The sequence below is a fragment of the Bactrocera neohumeralis genome, chromosome 2, assembly GCF_024586455.1.
Source record: "Bactrocera neohumeralis isolate Rockhampton chromosome 2, APGP_CSIRO_Bneo_wtdbg2-racon-allhic-juicebox.fasta_v2, whole genome shotgun sequence".
Taxonomy (NCBI): domain Eukaryota; kingdom Metazoa; phylum Arthropoda; class Insecta; order Diptera; family Tephritidae; genus Bactrocera; species Bactrocera neohumeralis.
Window position 1 is genome coordinate 64,342,334 of NC_065919.1, and position 20,270 is coordinate 64,362,603.

Consider the following 20,270-nt stretch of genomic DNA (forward strand, 5'->3'; position numbering starts at 1 on the left):
TTGATACAATTCATATGCATATTACAAGTATTATACACATACCTTTTAAAAATTATACCTCGAATCATTATGCAAAGTTCCTGGTAACTTTTAAGAAAAGACTTTCCATCAACTCCCATTTCGTTGAGCCAGTCATTATGCACAAGAACTATTTGATTTCCGGCACATTGTTGTGAAGTTGGAAAAGGTAAAAGAAAACAATCCAATTATAATAGTATAACCTCAAGCATTTTGGATTCCCTTCAACAGTAAAGTGCCTAAAGCCAGGCAGCAACACACAACTGCTTATTGCTTTACGACATCAAACTATCACTTTTTGTTTTGCTTTAAGAAAATATATATTTACATATGTTATCAAGGCCAAGTTTTCGCAGTAGCAAATGCAGGAATTTAAAGCAACTGTTTATGCTGGAAAATATATGTTTACAGATGCCTAGCACTTATTTTCTGCCCGTTAGTTTTGTCATTGCATCTCTTTAGAACTTTAAATAATAATTATGCAAATGCTGAAACGACGCAATGCACTACTGGTGAATTTGTTTTTCTAGCAGCATACCAGATAAAATAGAAAAATATTGCCGTCGAATGTCAAACTTAACTAATCAGTTGACAGCCTTCCGTATATAAGTAGCGTTCCTTTTATATTTCAGTATTTGGCGACCCTAGTGTTACAATCTGGCAATTCACAACTTTATCGTAAAGGTCGACATTTTTGATGTTATAGATGCTCAGAACGTTTTAACATACGAGGACTATTTGTGTTGTCTACAGTAACTTAAAATATTCATTTAGAGCAAAAAATGGCTCGTATATGTCAATGTGACTATAAGATTTCAAAAGTAATACATACAGCCGACGTATAATTGTTCGCGTACGAAGCATTCCCAAGCAAAAGGTGGCCTATTTTTTGAAAAAAAACTGAATATATCGCAACCATACTACCAGAAGAACGTAGAACAGTTAATATTGAGTGGTACACAACCATTTGTCTTTCAAGAAATCACGAAAACCAGTCACGGACGGATCACTATTCAGCACGAAAATCTGAGTTCTCAAACATCGACAAAAAAAATTGAATTTTTGAGCACTCAAGACATCTCTGTGAGAAATTACCCACCGTATAGTCGTGGCTTGACCAAGTAACTTCTTTTTATTCCCGTATGTAAAAAATAAACTAAGAGGTCACCGTTTTACAATCAATCAAACAGAGTAGTAAAAGGACTTCGGCAATTGGTTCAAACGCATACAAAAGCATATATGTAGATCTTAATGGAAAATATTTTGAAAAACAAATGAGTTTCAAAAAGTCGTGTGAAATTTGCCATTATAATTGAGACTCTGTTGCAAACATCTAAACATATGTTACCGAGATGCAATATTCTTATTCTAACTAGAATTAATTAGTTCTAGTTTGTAGTAATCACAATGGATATAATTAAGGCTTCTGAAACAGTGGATGTTACAACAACACTCAAATTAGTGTGACTGGACGTATAGGCAACATGAAATCGATAGGCATAGTTATGTAGCAGTCATCAAAACTCTTATCTATTGTTTTATTTTTCCCTCATCCCGATGGTACATTACTAAGAGCATATATAATATCTTCGTTAACACCGTTAAAGATAAAAGCAAATATAAACAATGGCAATTTAAAAAATAGATAGTTATGTTATGACAATGGAGTTTAAGTGAAACAGTGGGATCAAATTAGTGTGACTGGACTTCATGAAATTTGTTATGTAGCGATCAAAACTTTATCTATTGTTTTATTTTTTCCTCACGATGGACAAGAGCATATATAAAACCGTTAAAGATTAATATAAACAATCATTTAAATTTTTTCACTTTTTACGATCTTTACACTCAAGTTGATTTAAATTTCATTTTTTGCAATTTACTTTTTGTTTCTGTCATTTTCAATTTTCATCACGAACGAGTTTATTTAGATCTTTAATTTTTTGTCCGTATCAAAGTTATCAGAAGGTGCATCCGCGATTGTGTTTTATAATTTTTATTTTTATCTGTTTTGTAAATTTTCTCGATGGACTTTTATGTCTATCCAATTGGTATTTTTTCAATAGCGCTATTTTGGCAGGTCACGCGTGAGTCGTGTCAAGCTGTTATGTTACTTTTGTTCTGTATTGTTTGGCACTTCAACAGGGAAAGACTTACTACTGAGCGTACTATACGCAACACCATCACCCACCTTGAGTGTACAAAAAGACGTGAAGAATCGATTTGAAAGCGTACAAAATACAGCTTGTGCAAGAACTGAAGCCACTCAAGTTAAGAGGCTCTTGAGAAGTTCCAAGAAGATCCTAAGTTTTCGAGCCAAATATTATTCAGCAATGAGATCCGTTTTTGGCTTAATGGGTATGTAAACAAACAAAATTGGCGCATTTGAGACGACAACGTGATGAGATTCAAGAGCTGTCATTTCATCCAAAATAAAAAAAAACAACGGTTTTGGTGTGGATTGTGGGCCATTGGAATAATCGGTGCATATTTTCATATTTTATTTCTTCGAAAATATTGCCGGTGAGAACGTAAACGTCAATAGCTTCCGTTATATACATATGTATATGTACAGTACTAACGGTGATGAAACCATGGAATTTGTGTGCGAAATTCATTATTTTATTTGATCCTGAAATCGTGAAAATACATACTGTCTAACATCTTTATAACCTGAAAATGAACCTTAATGTACTTCATGAATAATATATTCAGAGTTCCATTTTGTCTGCCGTGGACCGATGGTCTCGAATTAATTTTTATCTTCTGGCAAACATTTTAGCCACTTAAAAATATTTAGCAACGTGTTAAAAATATTTTTTTTTTTAATTTGCTCAGATTGGGTGCTCATCAGTTACCACCGCATTAACTTAAACAACTGACTACTAACCCAAATACCAAAAAGGCAAAGTAAATGTGCAACAAAAACGAAAAAATGTGTATAATCCCCAAGTAGACGATACAATAGAAGCTTAGAAATTTGTTTGACGGTGCTTATCACGCCGCACCAATTTAAACTTTTCATTGTATTGAATGTAAACCTTTTGGCAATTACAATTACAACAACCTGAAAACTTACGAAAATTTCTCAAATACCTTGTGACGCAAAGTACCTGGAAACTGTAAATAAAACGCAAAATATTTAATTATTCATCAATATTTATTTTGTCGCCTTTGGGATGGTCCTCAGCTCTATAGCGAACTTTCTTTTATCTCTTCGGTTCTTCATTGATTTTTGAGCGACTTTGGCATGGTTTTTTGGTTTCGGCTCGTTTCTTCCCCTCCTTTCCGTCTTATCGGCAGTGTGGTCGGAATTCACACTGTCAAGCATGTCCAAAGGGACCTGTTTACGGTACTCTCTTTGAAAAAAATTCAGCTTTATCAGGACGAGTCAAGCAAAATATCATCAATATCATTCAAACAGACTCGCGAGAGATATCGAGCTCTTTTGCAATCTCTCTAACACGACGATTTTCAAACACCATATCTTTACTTTATTAATATTTTCATCAGTTGAAAAGTTCGTAGGTCGTTCAGAACGAGACATGTTTTCGACCATCTTTGAAGGTTTTGTACCACTCGTTTGTTTGCGTTTTCGATAGAACTGAATCACCTTAAGCCCTTTCCAACATTCGCAACGATTCTGCACACGAAATTTGGTTAGAAACACAAAATTTTAATTTATACAGGATTTTTTGAATCTAGCGCCCCCTGGTAGCGCCATCTATATGTCGACTGGTGCGTTAGAATCTGCTATCTCTATCGATTGTCCAGTGAGAATTTCATGACATTTCATTGATTGGAAGTGAAGTTATTGCGTTTTAAGTGTCAGTAGGTTTGTGTTATCGGTGCGAAAATGAGCTTGGAATAAAGTTGTTTTAAAATTGGTAAAACTTTTACCGAAACGTTTCAGCTGATGAAACAAGTTTATGACGATGATTGACTATTCAGTAGCAGAGTGCACGAGTGATTTCAAAGTTTTCAAAGTTTCAAATGACGATCAACATGTGGTCCAATCAAAATCCGTGATCACCGGAAATTCCATCGAAACTGTGCGTGAATTCATCAAAAATCAGCCGAAATCATCATTGAAATTCATGGAAATGGAATTGAACATCTCAAAAACATCGATTTATCGCATTTTGACCAAACATTTGGGCTTACGAAAGGTGTGTACACGGTTTGTTCTGCACAAATTGACTGACGACCAAAAATTACTCAGAATTCAACATTCGATGGACGATTATTTGACCAAAAATCACATTTTAACCATTAACCACTCACCGTATTCACCTAAAATGGCATCGTGCGACTTCTTCCTTTTCGGAAAAATGCATTTGCTCATGAAAGGAAAGCGTTATGTAGACGTAGAGGCCATTCAAAAGGCTTGGACCGGCATACTGACGGCCATACCGGCCAACGAGCTAAAACACTCGTTCGACATGCTTTTGGACTGCCTATTTTTTTTTTGAAGTCCTGCTTACTTTGGAACGCACCTTGTAGTTTAACAGTAAATCGTATCTAAGACAAAAAAGCACCCGGAATTGGTAATCAAATTCCCAGGGTAAACTATATTTCAAAAAAGTATATTGAACAGTGCATTAGTTGATATGTGTAATAATATATATATTTAAGAATGTATAGTATGTGCGGTTGGTCTGAACAGATGTTGCATAGCCATATCAAAGCGCCACATACAAACATGAAAGAACGTCAATAAATGAATGATAAACACGTAAAGAGGGTAAACAACGAACTGCTTGCCTACTGACAGAGGCCAACTCTTAAAACAACTCTTAACAATGTCAGCCTCGAAATCCAACGCAAAATAACTCTTGCCAACAGGTGTTACTTCGGACTAAGTAGGCAACTGAGAAGGAAAGTTCTCGCTCGACGAACAAAAACCAAACTCTATGAGTCGACGTTACAAGTTTTCGCGAAGAAGGTTCTGTGGAAGATCCATGGTCCTTTGCGCGTTGGCAACGAGGAGTATCGCATTCATTGGAAAGATGAGCTGTAGTAGTAGTAGACGACATTGACGTCGTTCAGCGAATTAAGAGACAGCGGCTACTATGGCTAGGTCATGTCGTCTGAATGAACGAAAACACTCCAACTCTGAAAATATTCGACGCAGTATCCACCGGGTGAAGGAGAGGAAGAGGGAGACCTCTGTTGTATCCATACTATCTATAAATCTATAGAAACGAATTTGAAGAAATTTCAAATACACGTTGAAAATATGTTTACGGCCTGATGTGTATGTGTTCTGTGGTTATAATAATTACGTAATAGACCTAGATCTTTAAAGATTTAAATGCAAGCTTTGCGACCTTTTACTATCAGTTGTTTAATCTATCTCTCCATTTCACCAATCAACCGCGGATAGTTGCCAGCTTTTCATATTGTATTTATACTAAAACTGAATTACTTAAATTGTCGGAAAACTGTGTAAATTACAATAAACAATTCAACATGACATAAATACTTTTAATTGCAAAAAATAGACTTGGCGGAATTAAATCATCATCAGCAGCAAATAATTTGTATATTCAAACACACATATAAGTATGCAAGCAAACACAGTTTAGCCCCACAGGAACCCAACTCACGCTTAAGCTAACACGGCAATAATTTAAATTCCATTCGCGCTAACAACCCTGGTATGCGCTTAATCCCTTCTTGACACAACATTTGCAGGCTCTTTGACGAACGACAACTGAATGAAATATTCAAATGAGATTAATTGAATGGCATTTGAAAGCATAAAATATTCACGAGCAGCTTTCCATATAAGTGAAATTATTTATTGCGCTTCTGAACATTTAACTTTTTTAACTAGCTGGCTTAAATTTCTATTTTTATCAAAACGCTCTGATTAAACGAATAAAAAAATTTGACAGAACTTAATTAATAACGTTGTATTTTGAAGCATAATAGTAATATTGGTGACAGTTATTTTAACCGTTTCGATTGTAAAAATAAATTAATAAATCGCTATTTACATATTTATAAAATATATTTTTCTTTCTAAATTTTTTGTCACTTGATGTTTAAAGGGATCAGTTTTCTGATAAAACAAGCATAAACGTACAGTTTATACTCTTGCAAACTTACAAGAATCAAAGCCAAGAAAATACCTTAAGCTGCAACTTTTCTTAGTTAATGCAGGTTTAGTAGATTCAATGAATTAAATTTTTGCTTTTTATTTACCATTTCCTATTGGCATCATTTTATTGCACTCATAATTTTAGAAAACATAAAAATATTTTTTGCTCCTACTGAATTTCCACTTCTTGCTTCTTGAAATCGGTGCGGCTTCGGTTGGCATGTCCGCATGGTCCATATATCTATAAAGTACGGAGATCAGGTCTCCTACTTTTGCAAGTCATCTATTCCTTTCAGTTAGTTCAGTAGTTTTGTTAAAGCACTTTATTGTTTGGTCAAAAATAATAGTGAATAATTATATGCTAGTACGTGTATCTTTGTGAATAAAGCATTTTTTATAATAAAATAAATGTAAATAAATATTTATAGAAGTAATATCACTACTGCCACACAAATCTTATTATGATTATAAAGTATATCTCCAACTAATTTACAATCAAAATGCCGGCATAGAAGGTATATAAACAAACTTACACGAAAGCTCTAAAGTATTTCACAATCCAAAGCATTCAGTGGTCGACGTTTGAGATTTGATGACAAATTCGAAACACTATAACCAAATCAATCTTTCAGGTCTACTTTATTGCTGCTAAAGTTGAGATCTCACAAGCTTTATAAAGTTTTATTGGGCTATTATCAGTGATTTCAATATGTATAAGCGGACAGTTTGGTTGCACATATTCGATAAGAGAGGGCGTTGCTACTAGCACAACTTTTTTTTGTTTTGTTGGTACACTCTTCATATGAAAGTATGTGAAGTTTCTTTTCAAACTGTTAATTTATTCTTTGTTTACAAGCCACTTAGTGTCGCCGTGTCACAGTATTTTTTTTAATGTAAAAAATTTAATATCGTGCAGTGATAAAACTCCTATTTTAGGTAGGTCTAGCACCAAAAGAAATTCACGAACGAATATTAAAAGTATTTAATGATTATTCACCTACAATTAGAATAGTAGAAAGATGGGTCGCTAAATTTAAACGTGGTCGTACAAGCTTTGAAGACGATGTACGAGAAGGACGTCCAAAAAGCGCATGAACACCAGAAATCATAGCCAAAATACAGGATATGGTTTTAGAAGATTGTCGATTGACTGAGAAAGATTTAGTAGAGGCTTTAGTATTAGGCAGTGTGAGCCATATTTTAAGTGAAATTTTTGGTTTTATAAAGCTGTGTGCACAATGGGTGCGCTAACAATAGAACAAAACTGAATCAAAGCAAGAGGCTAAAGAGTGGTGTGAACTTGGTTGTTCGGCTTCGTAACGAGTTCGCGTCCGGAAATCGGCCAAGTAGGTTATGGCATCAGTTTCTTGGGATGCGAGAGTAATTTTGTTTGTGGATTACTTGCAAACTGGTAGAGCAATTAATTCTGAATATTATTGCAACCTTTTGGACCAGTTGAAGGAAAAAATTCGTTTAAAAAGACCCTGTTTGCAGAGAAAAAAAATCTTTTTTCATCAGGACAATGCACCGTGTCACAAGAGCATTTTGACAATGGCTTAAATCTATGAAATAAAGTTCGAATTGTTGGAGCATTCGCCAGATTCATCAGGTTTGGCCCCCAACGACTTCCATTTGTTTGCAGAACTCAAAAATGTATGCGTGGCAAGCGTTTTTCATCAAATATAGCGGTCATAACGGCTGTTGAAGCGTATTTTGCACACCTCCTGGATTCTCACTTCAGGAATGGGATTCACAGATTGGAGGATCATTAAAGCAAGTGTATTAATGTTCAGGGAGATTACACTGAATAACAAAGTGTATTTTGAATCATAAACTTGTGTTTATCTCATCAAACGACAAAACTTATTCAACAACGTGGTATGCCATGTTTTTGAAAAAAGACAGCAATGGAAAGTCTGATAAAAAAAACTTCTTGAATAAAATCAAGGATTCGCATTTATAATATAATTTTTAGAAATTTATATACATATATACATACATACATGAATAGTTTTCATAAATTTGCCGCATTTGAATTATTTCAGATGACTGGGTTAAAACTGTATTCTGCCACCTATAATATCAACATTGTCCTTTTCTATCTGAAAATACCAATATAACAACAAAGTCAGTTATTACAGTGCGTCGGAGAAAAAGCCTTTATATACAGACGCATGTGCATATGTATTAGCTTATTAGGCATATGTTGATTTGTCATTTATTGCCCGAAAAGATTATTTCAATATGTTGGTCAAACAATATTTGTTTTCAATATGTACTACTATATATCATTATTTCTGCAAATAGGGTTAGTTGTTCATTCCAATTGACATTATTGTAGTAAAATTAAAAATTAGATTATTATCGAATATGACATATGCTTCCAGTAATCTCTGTCTATATGATCAAAACAGACAATGAGATTTGATTATTTTTCGGATATTTTTAAGTTTAAACGCAAAGACAGTGTAGGTCTAAAGACACACTGGTAGGATTATATTAGATGTATTTTAACCTCTCATACATTTTCAGTAAGATTAAAAATCAAAAGTTATTGAAGCAGACTTTAGAGGCAATCTTCTCCTTAGCTTCTTTAAACCTTTTATTTATTAAAGTCTATGAACAATGAATCTTACAGACTAAAGAAAAACTAGGATGCAAATTAGAATTCTAAAATAATTAAATTACAATAACATGAGTAGATAACTTAAACTAAAAAACATAATTGAGGGTGTTAATGAAGGAAACCCTAGAGTGAGAAAAATCAAGTAGAACTTTCTCGGAAATCGAGTTAAACTCCCGCATAGCCCTCTTGAGGGGAGCATATTCAGCAAAATTAGTACTTTCCTTTTTGTAATAAAATGGCAAACTGGATCTAGAGACAACGCTGGGGAATATTGAATAGTTTTATTAGGGACAGTCAATTTTCCGTTAATTATATTGTAGACAAATGAAAGTGAGAGAACGGACCTTCGATTTTCCAGTGATTTAAGATGTAAAAGCAATAAACGCAATGTATACGATGGTGTTGGGTCAACAAACTTTAAGGAGCGGAGAGCATATTTAAGAAAGATCTTTTGAACCCGCTCGATTCTGTTAATTGACGATATGCAATATGGTTCCAAATAAGGACTGCCAAAATGGACAGCACAAAACATGTATACAGTAATTTTAACGTGTTCGGAAAAATTTGTAGAATATCGACGGACAAAGCCAAGTACAGAAAAAGATTTTGAACATAGTTGATGTGATTACTGAAAGAAAATCTGTGGTCAAAGATTACCCCAAGATCTTTGATTTCAGTAACGCATTTTCAGGAGAGATTAGAAACACTGAATAACAAAGTGATTTTGAATATAAACTGTGAGTTTATCTCATCAAAGTTTCGATTTCAGGCAACCAATTATGAAAAGTATCAATATCACATTGAAGTTTGAGTACATCTTGTGTGTTATTGATTAATGCAAAAATTTTAAGTCATCTGCATATAACAGAAAGTTGGCTTGAATAAAAGCAACAGGAGATTCATTTATAATATAGTACAAAGAAATTTATATACATATATACATTCCTTGAATGGTTTTCATAAATTTGCATTTGAATGAATCAGATGACACTCCATCGAAAGTGTATTCTGCATCGTCTATTATGCAGATATGATCTAATCCACTTCAAGAATCGAGTGAAAATACCAATGATAATTTTTAACAAATATTGTGTGATACTTTATTAAGGCTTTAGAGAAATCTTTATATACAATCTACTGAAAACCAGCAGAGAATGCAGTGCAAATCGCTAAAAACTGCTAAGTTTAGCGCCCAGGGACAAACCCATGTTGATTTGTGATTTTACTGCCGAAAATAATTATTTTTAACAGAACACTCAAAAATTTTCGAAATAGTAGAAAGTTTAGAAATAGGCCTGTAATTGGAGACATCATTCTTTCTACCATCTTTATGAATAGGGGTAATGCGTGTCAATTTCCAGTCAGAAATAAATTCCAATTGACGAGAAAATTAAAAATTGAAGATAATTATCGAATAGGACATATAAGCTTCCAGTACATTTTCTAAATGATCAAAACAGTCCAAATGAGATTTGATTACTTTTCAGAAATAGCCTTGGCAATATCGTCCTTGAAAGACACAGTGAGCCAAAATTTATGGATGGGAAGTTATCAGCTGAAAAAGTGGAACTAGTACCAGGATCATCTTGACACATAGTTCGATTTGAAAAATTCAGCGAACAAATTGGAGATTTTAACCGGAGTGCATACGACTTATCAGTAAGATTAAAAATCAAAGTTATTGAACAGCTCTTTTAGATTTTACAAAGTTCCAAAAGAACTTAGGGTTCGAATTAATTGTAGTCGAATTATATGGTATATATATATTCTACTTAGGTTTTGCTACAATGGAATTGAGCTACAGAGTTCTTGACTACACAACCATCGTTGACAAAGCTTGCCAACATTTTTATTTTTTAATGAATTCATTTTCTTACTTTTGTAGTAGTCACTACATATGCACGTAGTCTCTGTGGCAGAGTTTCTTTTTACGTTGGTGCACATATTTTATGCTGCAGAAAAACAATAACAACTTGCTTTTCCATTATAAATAAATTATGATTTAACAAAAGTATTATTGTATAGTTGTGTTTCTATTATTTCTTAATTTCTTTTACATTACGTCTTTTGTGAAAAATGTTTTGCCATTTCATTATCCGCTTTTCTTTTAACATATTATTTTTCCCAAAGTGTTTTTAATTTACATTTGTTTCCTGCTAACGTCTTTTGAATTTAAATGTTGTTGAACTAAGTAAAGCTTTGTATTAAACTGCGGTTACGTATACGCCTTGTTGTTCCATTTATTTTGAATATGAACACATACAAAAGTTGGCTGAACCTTTTAGTTGGAACGCAGTTGTACCCAATCATAACTCATTTATATATTTTCAGAGAAATCATGAAATATTCTAAATAAACACAGAAAAAGTATGAAAGCAAAACCTAAGTTAAGTATAATGCAGTGCAATTTTACTTCAATGCACATAATATTCATAAATGACACTGGAGTCTCCTTTGAGTGACAAACATTTTTCAATTACGGAAAATATTTCAGCAAGATGTAAAAGCTTCGTTGAAAAAAGACTCAAAGAAGAATTATATAATTTTGCAAACAAGCAAATCTTAGGAAATTGCAAATATCCAATACATCGTGTTGTGTAATTTAAAATATTTATTCAAAGTAAATGAAAATATATTTTGTTAAGTTATTATGTTTTTTATGTCATATCTCTATTTTTCAAATAATTTTTTATGAAATCTGCCGCGCGGTATTTGTGGACTATATTCCTATAATGATACCAAATCCTTTATGTTTAATTTTGCTACCTAATTAAAGTGAGGGAGATAATTTAAAAATTTAACTTTAACTCATGTAAATTGTGGTACTTTTTTGCGCATATATACAACTAATTGCTGTCATAAATATTATTTATAAAATAAACTATACTCCCTCTTAAAAAATTCTGCCTGAGATGCACCATTTTCCGACACAGACATGTGTTTTAGTACATTATATACATATTATATTAGGTAGTCGAAAAAGTCCTTTCGTATTTTGTCAATAGATGTCGTTGCAATCGTATATATCTAGTGCTACCAATCACATTGTAACATTGGTGCTTCATTTAACCAAAAAAAATATTAAATTCGTGGAAGTTGAAAAAAAGTTAGATACATACACCAACATTTTCATGACTTTAGAATGCATCATATACTTATAGTCTTCAAAATACCTAAAAATTAATAAAATTATAAAACTTAGTTTTATTTCTTGACCAATTTCATACTACTTTTTTTAGAAGAATTTTGAATGCCATTCTGCTCCACCACTTACCCTTACGTCGCTTAAAATTCGCCGCATTATCTTTCAAGGAGAAAAATTTTCCTTTGGCGCTAACTATTATCGGTAGTGTCGCACGCTACGCTTAACTTAAAAGACTTTGTTTGATAATGAGAAAACTCTTGTCTTAAAAACAAATAAAAGCAAATTTATTTTTTGAGAAAAAACAGACAATCCATGCCTTAAACAACATGTCAGAGAGACGAAATTTAGACATCAGCTGAGAACAAAAAATATATAAATGGATGTGTGTGAATGTGAAAAAGCCAATTTGTTAAGAAAGAGAAATTGATCTATTTTATTTATATGTACCTCTTTAAACTTTATATGATGATATGTTAATTATACACAAAAAATGATTACCTCTTCAGTGATGTTTATAATGCTCGTTAAACTGGAAAAATTATGTCCCAATAAAATGCACAATGGGAGAGTAGAGTAGATTTCAACATGTACTCACTCCAAGAAGAAAAATTTACATACACAGACTATTCATCTTTCTAAAAAATTGTCAGCCACTAGTCTAATCTTATAATGAAGCTTCATTTCCTTGTAATAATGAGAAAATGATTCTTGTTATGCCCGTTGTCTACGTTGTTCGCGTACACAGTAAGCCTTTGTTCTGCTAATTCCAAGGCACTGAATTCGCTTTCGCTGTTCTTGCATTTTGAAATCATTCCTCTCGATGAGCTTTGTACCTGCGTCTGATGTATCAAATTTAGCAGATTAAATATATATATATATATATATATATATATATATATATAATGGCGACATATACATATGTAGTATATATATACTGACAAAAAATATTGGTATTCATTTGTACTAATGAAACTTTGTTTCATCCCATGGCAAAGCATAAGTAAGCGTATAAAAATGTCTCTTTTTTGATGCCAGCTACAGACGCTTGCTGAATATTATACAATCTATCTCGTGTATACATATATGCATATTCGCTACATTGTAAGCGCATTATGTTTATCTTCTGTAACGGTAATCCTTATTCACCTCCTCACCAGCACATAATATACATATATTCTTACATATACTTATGTATATAAATATATAAATAAAATATTTACAATATACAGACTTTTTTTTTGAAAGGAGATGTGCTAAACCAAATCTATGGTACGTAAGCACCTACTAGTACACCTAGCAACATGTCTTGATTCTGAAATTTCAAAGAAGTGCGTTCCACCTTTCAATTGAAATAATAAATGTGAGACTCTAGGAAGTGAAGTGAAAAGAAGTGGGTGATAGGGTCCGACATTCGAAGTGTAACCAAATTCAGACCATTCGCGCAGCTGTCGCACTGGAACCAGCTGTTTATAAATTTGCTGAATGACAGTTCGGAGTATTGTTCACAAGTGTACAGAAGCGTTTTGCCAAAAGTGAACGCAAAAAAAGTGATCAGCGATGGAATTCAAACGTAATAGTGTGATTGCTTTATATTTAGCAGGAAAATCACAGCCAGCAATTTTTCGCGAGCTGAAACACCTTAATGTGAACAAAGTTTTTGCTTATCACACCGTCACTCGTTACAATGATACTGGTAGCATCACAAAACGCCGTGGAGGTGGTCATCAAAAGACTGCAACGTTCCGTGAGATGGTTCGGAAAGTGAAGAAGCAACTTGAGCGAAATCCACGACGATATGCTATACAATTGACTAAAGAACTCAAAATATCCGACCGCAGCATCCGACGCATATTGAAAAATGAGCTCAAGGTCAAGACTTACAAGTTCCAAAAGGCCCATGATCTCACACCGAAGCAACAACAAGTAAGACTTGAGAGAGCGAAGCAGTTGCTTCGCTTGGCCGAAAGCGGTCAAATTCCGAACATTGTGTTTTCTGACGAAAAACTTTTTCCAATTGAGAAATTCGTAAACTCTCAAACCGATAGGGTTTACTTGACCGACCCTTCATACGAAAATCTAAGTCATCGGTTGGCCACCAGGAGGCAGCACCCGCCACAAATAATGGTTTGGGCCGCTGTCACCGCAGATGGGCGCTCTCCAATTGTTTTCATCGAGCCTGGTGTCAAAGTAAATGCGACATATTATAGGGAAAGTGTTCTGGAGGCTGCTTTGAAGACGTGGACAAACAAACATTTCGGTCGCAAGCCATGGACTTTTCAACAAGACTCAACACCGTCTCACAAAGCGCGAGAGAACCAAAATGGCTGAAAAACAGTGTTCCGAACTTCATTACGACCACACAATGGCTCTCGAATTCACCAGATGCGAATCCAATGGATTATTCTCTCTGGGCCATTTTGGAGAGCAAGGTCCGAAGTAAAAAGTACACCAGTCTCGAGATGCTGAAGAAAGCCATTGTCCATGAGTGGGCCAAAATACCGGCTAAGTCACATTCGGGCAGCTTGCGATTCGTTTTTTGACCGTCTCAAGGCCATAGTTAAGGCAAGAGGTGGTCATATGGAGCAAAAGTGAATTGATTCTGAATTTATGATTATTTTTACACATTTTTTACTTTAAAATAAATAAAAATAATTTTCCAAACCGAATTTATGGCTTTTTTAATTGGTTACACTTCGAGTGCATACAAATAAGCATACTTGAGCGCAAAATTTTGCTAGTACGAAATACATTCATTCGTAATTATCATGATTACTATTTATATACCCACCAGTTATGCCTACGACTTTTCAATTGAATATCTTTGATTGGCGTATCAGCATATTAACAAACGCAATGTAATCTGACCGTCTGAAGTGTGCAAATGTTCTGACTAGACACGATTGGTACAATGTAATGAACTCCGACATGAATACGTACTTTCACATTTATTAACTGAACCATAAACCCATTGCAAAGATGAACCACTTGAACTCAATGTAATATTGAGTTCATCAACCGGACAACGTAATAACAGCTCAAAAAGGATTTTACTGTTTGTAGGCATGTGCACGATATGAATACTAAATATGTGTGAGTGCTGTAAATATGGTAGTGAAACCACTGAACTTCAGTGCCCGTGTGTTTTGGAAAATCTATACATTTTTATACTTGGCGGCGCCCTCTACTAAATTTAATGTAAAGTACATATATCCAAAACCACTAAAGCTACAACAATTAAAATTACATAGCTCAGATATTATAAGAACTCCTACAAACAGTGCAAAAATGAATGAAATCGGATGATAAGCCCGCTCACTCCCCATATAACGGTACTATTAAAAATACTAAAAGCCCAATAAATCAATAACTAAAGACATTAAATTTTACCTTCAAGTTGGTATGTATAAGAGGGCTATATGGGAGCCGGTGTGAAAATTGTACGATGGACGTGGCATCGCCTACTTTTTGGCGAAATCTCATTTCTCGGGATCTGACCACCCAGTTTCGGCAAAAATCTAATATTCCTACATCTTCTTCTTCTTAATCGGCGTAGACACCGCTTACGCGATTATAGCCGAGTTAACAACAGCGCGCCAGTCGTTTCTTCTTTTCGCTACGAGGCGCCAATTGGATATTCCAAGCGAAGCCAGGTCCTTCTCCACTTGGTCCTTCCAACGCAGTGGAGGTCTCCTCTTCCTCTGCTTCCCCCGGCGGGTGTGCGTCGAATACTTTCAGAGCTGGAGTGTTTTCATCCATTAGGACTACATAACCTAGCCAGCGTAGCCGCTGTCTTTTAATTCGCTGAACTATGTCAATGTCGTCGTATATCTCGTACAGCTCATCGTTCCATCGAATGCGATATTCGCCGTGGCCAATGCGCAAAGGACTATAAATCTTTCGCAGAATTTTTCTCTCGAAAACTCGTAACGTCGACTCATCGGTTGCTGTCATCGCCTATATCACAGTTCGAAAAAGGACGAAATCGGACACAACCACGCCTTCCTCCTATATAACATATTTTAAATTCACTACGGGATGAAACTTCGCTCATATGATATCCTTAATGTATGCCACCTTACCACCAAAAATTGTTAAAATTAACAAACACTGTGCAAGACCTTAGGTACCGAGTACTTGAACACCAGTGCCTATATGACTTTTGATCGAAAATATCGGTCAATGTATGAGATATATAATTGAAATTCAGGCATAATTCTTCTCTGACAATGGTATGTGTGAATGTCAAAAATGGGTTAAATCGGGTCAATACGTCTCTTAGCCCCCATATATCAAATATAAATATTTTCGAACTTCCGGGGTTCACATATATCGGCCAATATTTAGTTAACTCAATGAAAATGAAAAAGCGTGTTTTACTCATAACAGTGTATCTTAGTGCCGAAAATAGATAAATTTCAGCGAAAACTTGACCTAGCCCCTACATAACTAATATCAGAATTTTCGAACATCCGGCTGAATTTGGTTTTTTAGTATTTGGCATGTAAATAATATGTGGCATGATTGTTTAAATTGGGTCGATACTATCCAAACTTCCATATACCACGTTTAATAACACAAGTCTACAAATAAAAAGCGAAAAAATGCAACTGTCTTGGCTATGCGTGCATCGTTATCTTTTAAGGTTCCTAAGTTTGAATTAGAAGGTAAAAAAAAAACATCACGTACAGTTTTCCAGTTACATCAAAAAAAGTCTCTTTGAAGAAATATTTGAAAAATGCCCTGTTGACTAATATACTGATAAAATTTAAAAATAAAAAAAAGTTTTTACTTTATGTAAGACGTTTATTATATCGTGTAATAATTAAATACATATAACTATTGAACCTGTTTTGTAGATTTCCTTTTTGCAAATGGCGATTTTTTCTTGTATTCTCTATTACTTTCTCTCATTAGGAACCAACAATAATCCCCCATCATTGCAGGATCCCAGCGCCTTGATATCTCTGTTCCATTGTTAAAATATCTTGGTGGAACCTCTCTCCCTGTTCATCACTGACGGAACCCAAATTTTGTGGAAAAAACTCAAATGTGAATGTAAAAAATTAATTTCTAGTGACATTCTGCAATCCATTCTTTTTGATGAGTCTATGAATAAACACCACTCTTCTGGATTATGTTGATAGCCTAACTTCTCCATAACACTTGCAGGATCAGTACAAAAGCAAATTTTATCTCGTAATGTAAAGAAAGAGGCAAACTCTTCATTACGGTATCTAAACGCGGTGACCTTTGTACCTTTGGCCAGTAAATTCCACTGCAGTAACCTTGACGCTAAAAGTTCTGCTTGTTGTTTAGATAAGTTAAGGTCAAGCACTAAATCATTAAGTTCAGGCTGCTCGATCATCTTCGGAAATCTGATACACAGGAGACTCTTTGCTTCTTTTACGGGATATAATATTCTCTTCTATAGCATCATCAACAGCACAACGTCCAAGTTCTGTATCTAAATCCTGTGGCAATGGTGAAACGGGAATTGGTAAATTTTCGCCATGAGGAACGGGTCGTTTAGCTGAAGATATGTCGGGATATTGAATTTTGTGCTTATTTTTTTTTCCAAAAACGCAAAAGCAAAAAAATTAAAATCCACATACGTTTGTCATACAAAAATAGCAATCGGTAGCATGGTTTGTCGGCTCACACCAGATCATCGGAATAGCAAAGGGCATTGATGATCTATTTCCATTAAGCCAGTGGCTTAAGTTTGACATACAAGTCTGGCAACAAATATGAGGAGTCCAATTCCGATCTTGATTCACTATAGGAAAACCAAAATACTTGAGATATGCTAATTCAGTCACTTTAGTTATTAATCTGGCATGAGATTTAGGTGTATACAAGCCACAAACATAACAAAATGAATCAGTCGATGTATTACAACCACGTTTTCGTACTTTAGACATTTTAATCAAAAATCTCACTTTCCACGCCTATCGCAATAAATATACAACTACCTTCAAGTTTTAAATTGATAAACAAGAAAGAATACAGATAAGACATACGAGAAATGTCATAAATACTCTCGACTAACAAATAACTGAAAGTATAAATGGATTTGGCGCAAGTAGAACAAAAAATTTACTTAATACTACGTAAAAAAAATAATTTTTAAATTCTTAAAAATCTTACGTGATACGGAATTTTTAAATATGAATTGATTATTAGTACACCTAATTTAATATAAAAACGCCAATAGCCAATCAGTTGCATATTGCCTGTAGACTAGTGTAATTTTCATTTTCCTAACAAACCAATTATAAATATTTCGGTCAGTGTATTAGTTATATGGGTATATGTATACATATATCGATCCTCTGATTGCCGTTTTGCATCTAAGTTCCCTGACCTTGATTCCTGCAAGTTGCAAGAGTATAAAATGTTCGGTTGCACCCGAACTTAGCCCTTCCTTGCTTGTTAATAATTAATTGCATACACAAAGTTTTTAAATTCAATTTACATAAAATTTATGAATAAACTTTTAGCAAATAAAATAATCATGCTCTATTAAATTTACAATCATTTATAATATTTATGTTTTCTGCAGCAAATAAAATGCAACTTGCTCAAACTTCAGTTTATGTAAATCGTTGGAAAATGAACGTTCAGTCGATTCAAATGACCAATTAAGCACGAAATAATAATTCTCAATTAAAACAACACCCGATGGCGAAATTACTTTCGCACCAACTTAATAATAACAATCAGCAGCAGCTATGTATTTGCATACGAAAATATGTATGTGTGCGAGTAAATATTTTCCAGCGAAATTCACAACCCATGCTCACGCCCACACAGCAAGCAATTAAGTTCCATTCATCCATGCTAATCGCTATGAAAAGCGATTAATCTCGCCATGTCACGCCATTTTCTGTCACTTTAACTGACGACATCCAAATGAAATATTCAAATGAGATTGATGTCTACATATGTACATAAGCATTTAAAATCACTTTGTAACAGTTATTTATTTGATTGTGTTTATTTGAACAATTTGACACGAATTGTGCTGTTATTCTTCAAAATTAATTTTTTTCCAAATTGGGATGTTTGAGCGCTTAAGAATAAATTACTTTTAATTACTTTCAAAAAAGTCAAAATTGATGTTATGAAGTGAAAATACGTAGCATAATAACATCGCTTTTCGTAGTTAATTTCTATGAGAACAATGATTAAGTAAAATAGTACTACCTTTCTTTTCTTATATAACAATAATGAAAAGTTAGCGAACAGCCAATGTCTCAGATGGCCCATCCGTTGAGTGTAATTTTCGATGGCTTGTTCTAGCATTTCGACCGATAACTGGCGAATGAGACGCGTGACCTTTTGCTCCAAGGCCTGAATCAAGGCGGGATTATACGCATGGACTTTAGACTTTGCATATCCCCACAGAAAGAAGTCTAACGGTGTGATATCACATAATTTTGTTCACCAATCGTCTGGACCAAAACGTGAAATTATCTGCTTACCGAAGTGTTCTCTCCAAAATCCTCTAAATCCATTAATTGATGCGATGTGTGGGAGTGGCGCGGTCTTGTTGAAAACAAATAAAACCGATAATTCCACCGGCTCACCAACCTCACCAAGCCGTTGTTTTTCTGTACGAAATGACAGCTCTGAAATCTCTTCTAGTTGCTTTTCGTCCCAAATGTGGCTTTGTTCCAATGCCCATTGAGCCAGAAATTGGTCTCATCGCAAAACAAAATTTGGCTCGAAAACTAAAACTTCTAAAACTCTAACATAAATTATGAATTAAAGAACTCTTCAGAATTATCTTTAATTTACAGTTTTATACTCATTCTCAGAAGAGGTCTTTGTTCTACTCGAATAACTGACGCAAGAATAAATAATCAGCAAGAAAGCCACTAACTGATTAAACTGTTTCACAGTCCAACGGATTCAATTGCAAGCCGTCAGTCGTTCGAGAGTTGACTACGCATTAGACAAATTAGATATACAACGAAGCAATTACCCTTTCAAGCTTGCTCAGTTTCTGTTAAAATTGTGACTTATCAAGCTTTATTATAGCACAAGCAATGTAATGAGGACAGTGTGGTTGCACAGGGCGTATGAGTACCATAATTAGTAGCCAGTCATTATAAGTGTGTACTTGTACATATAATCAAATCAATGTAATTTCAGAATTATTTATGCTTTTTCCTTAAACAAAACATATTTGCGAAAAATCAGCTCTATGGGGATACGAGAACAGCCGAATTCTTTAAAGAGTTAAATGTATGTGAATTATTACTGGAAGAGTAAGTGTCCTCATATTTGGATATGATGATCAAGTATATTCGGGTTTAGAGAACTGTAAGTTAACAGCACTGTTTGGATTGAAATGAGATAAGTACGAGTAG

General features: G+C 34.3%; 1 protein-coding gene across 8 annotated transcripts in view; it reads right to left on the reverse strand.

Annotated features, from left to right (window-relative positions):
- LOC126760336 (serine/threonine-protein kinase 32A) overlaps positions 1-20,270 on the reverse strand; it is a 225,723-nt gene that overhangs the window by 154,712 nt on the left and 50,741 nt on the right. Inside the window, exon 1 of one of the 8 annotated variants that reach the window (XM_050475951.1) lies at positions 43-60. The exons of the other annotated variants lie outside the window; for them this stretch is intronic. The gene's annotated coding sequence lies outside the window, so the exon portion shown is untranslated. Of the gene's footprint in view, positions 1-42; positions 61-20,270 lie in introns of those variants that run through there. 8 annotated transcript variants of the gene reach the window in all.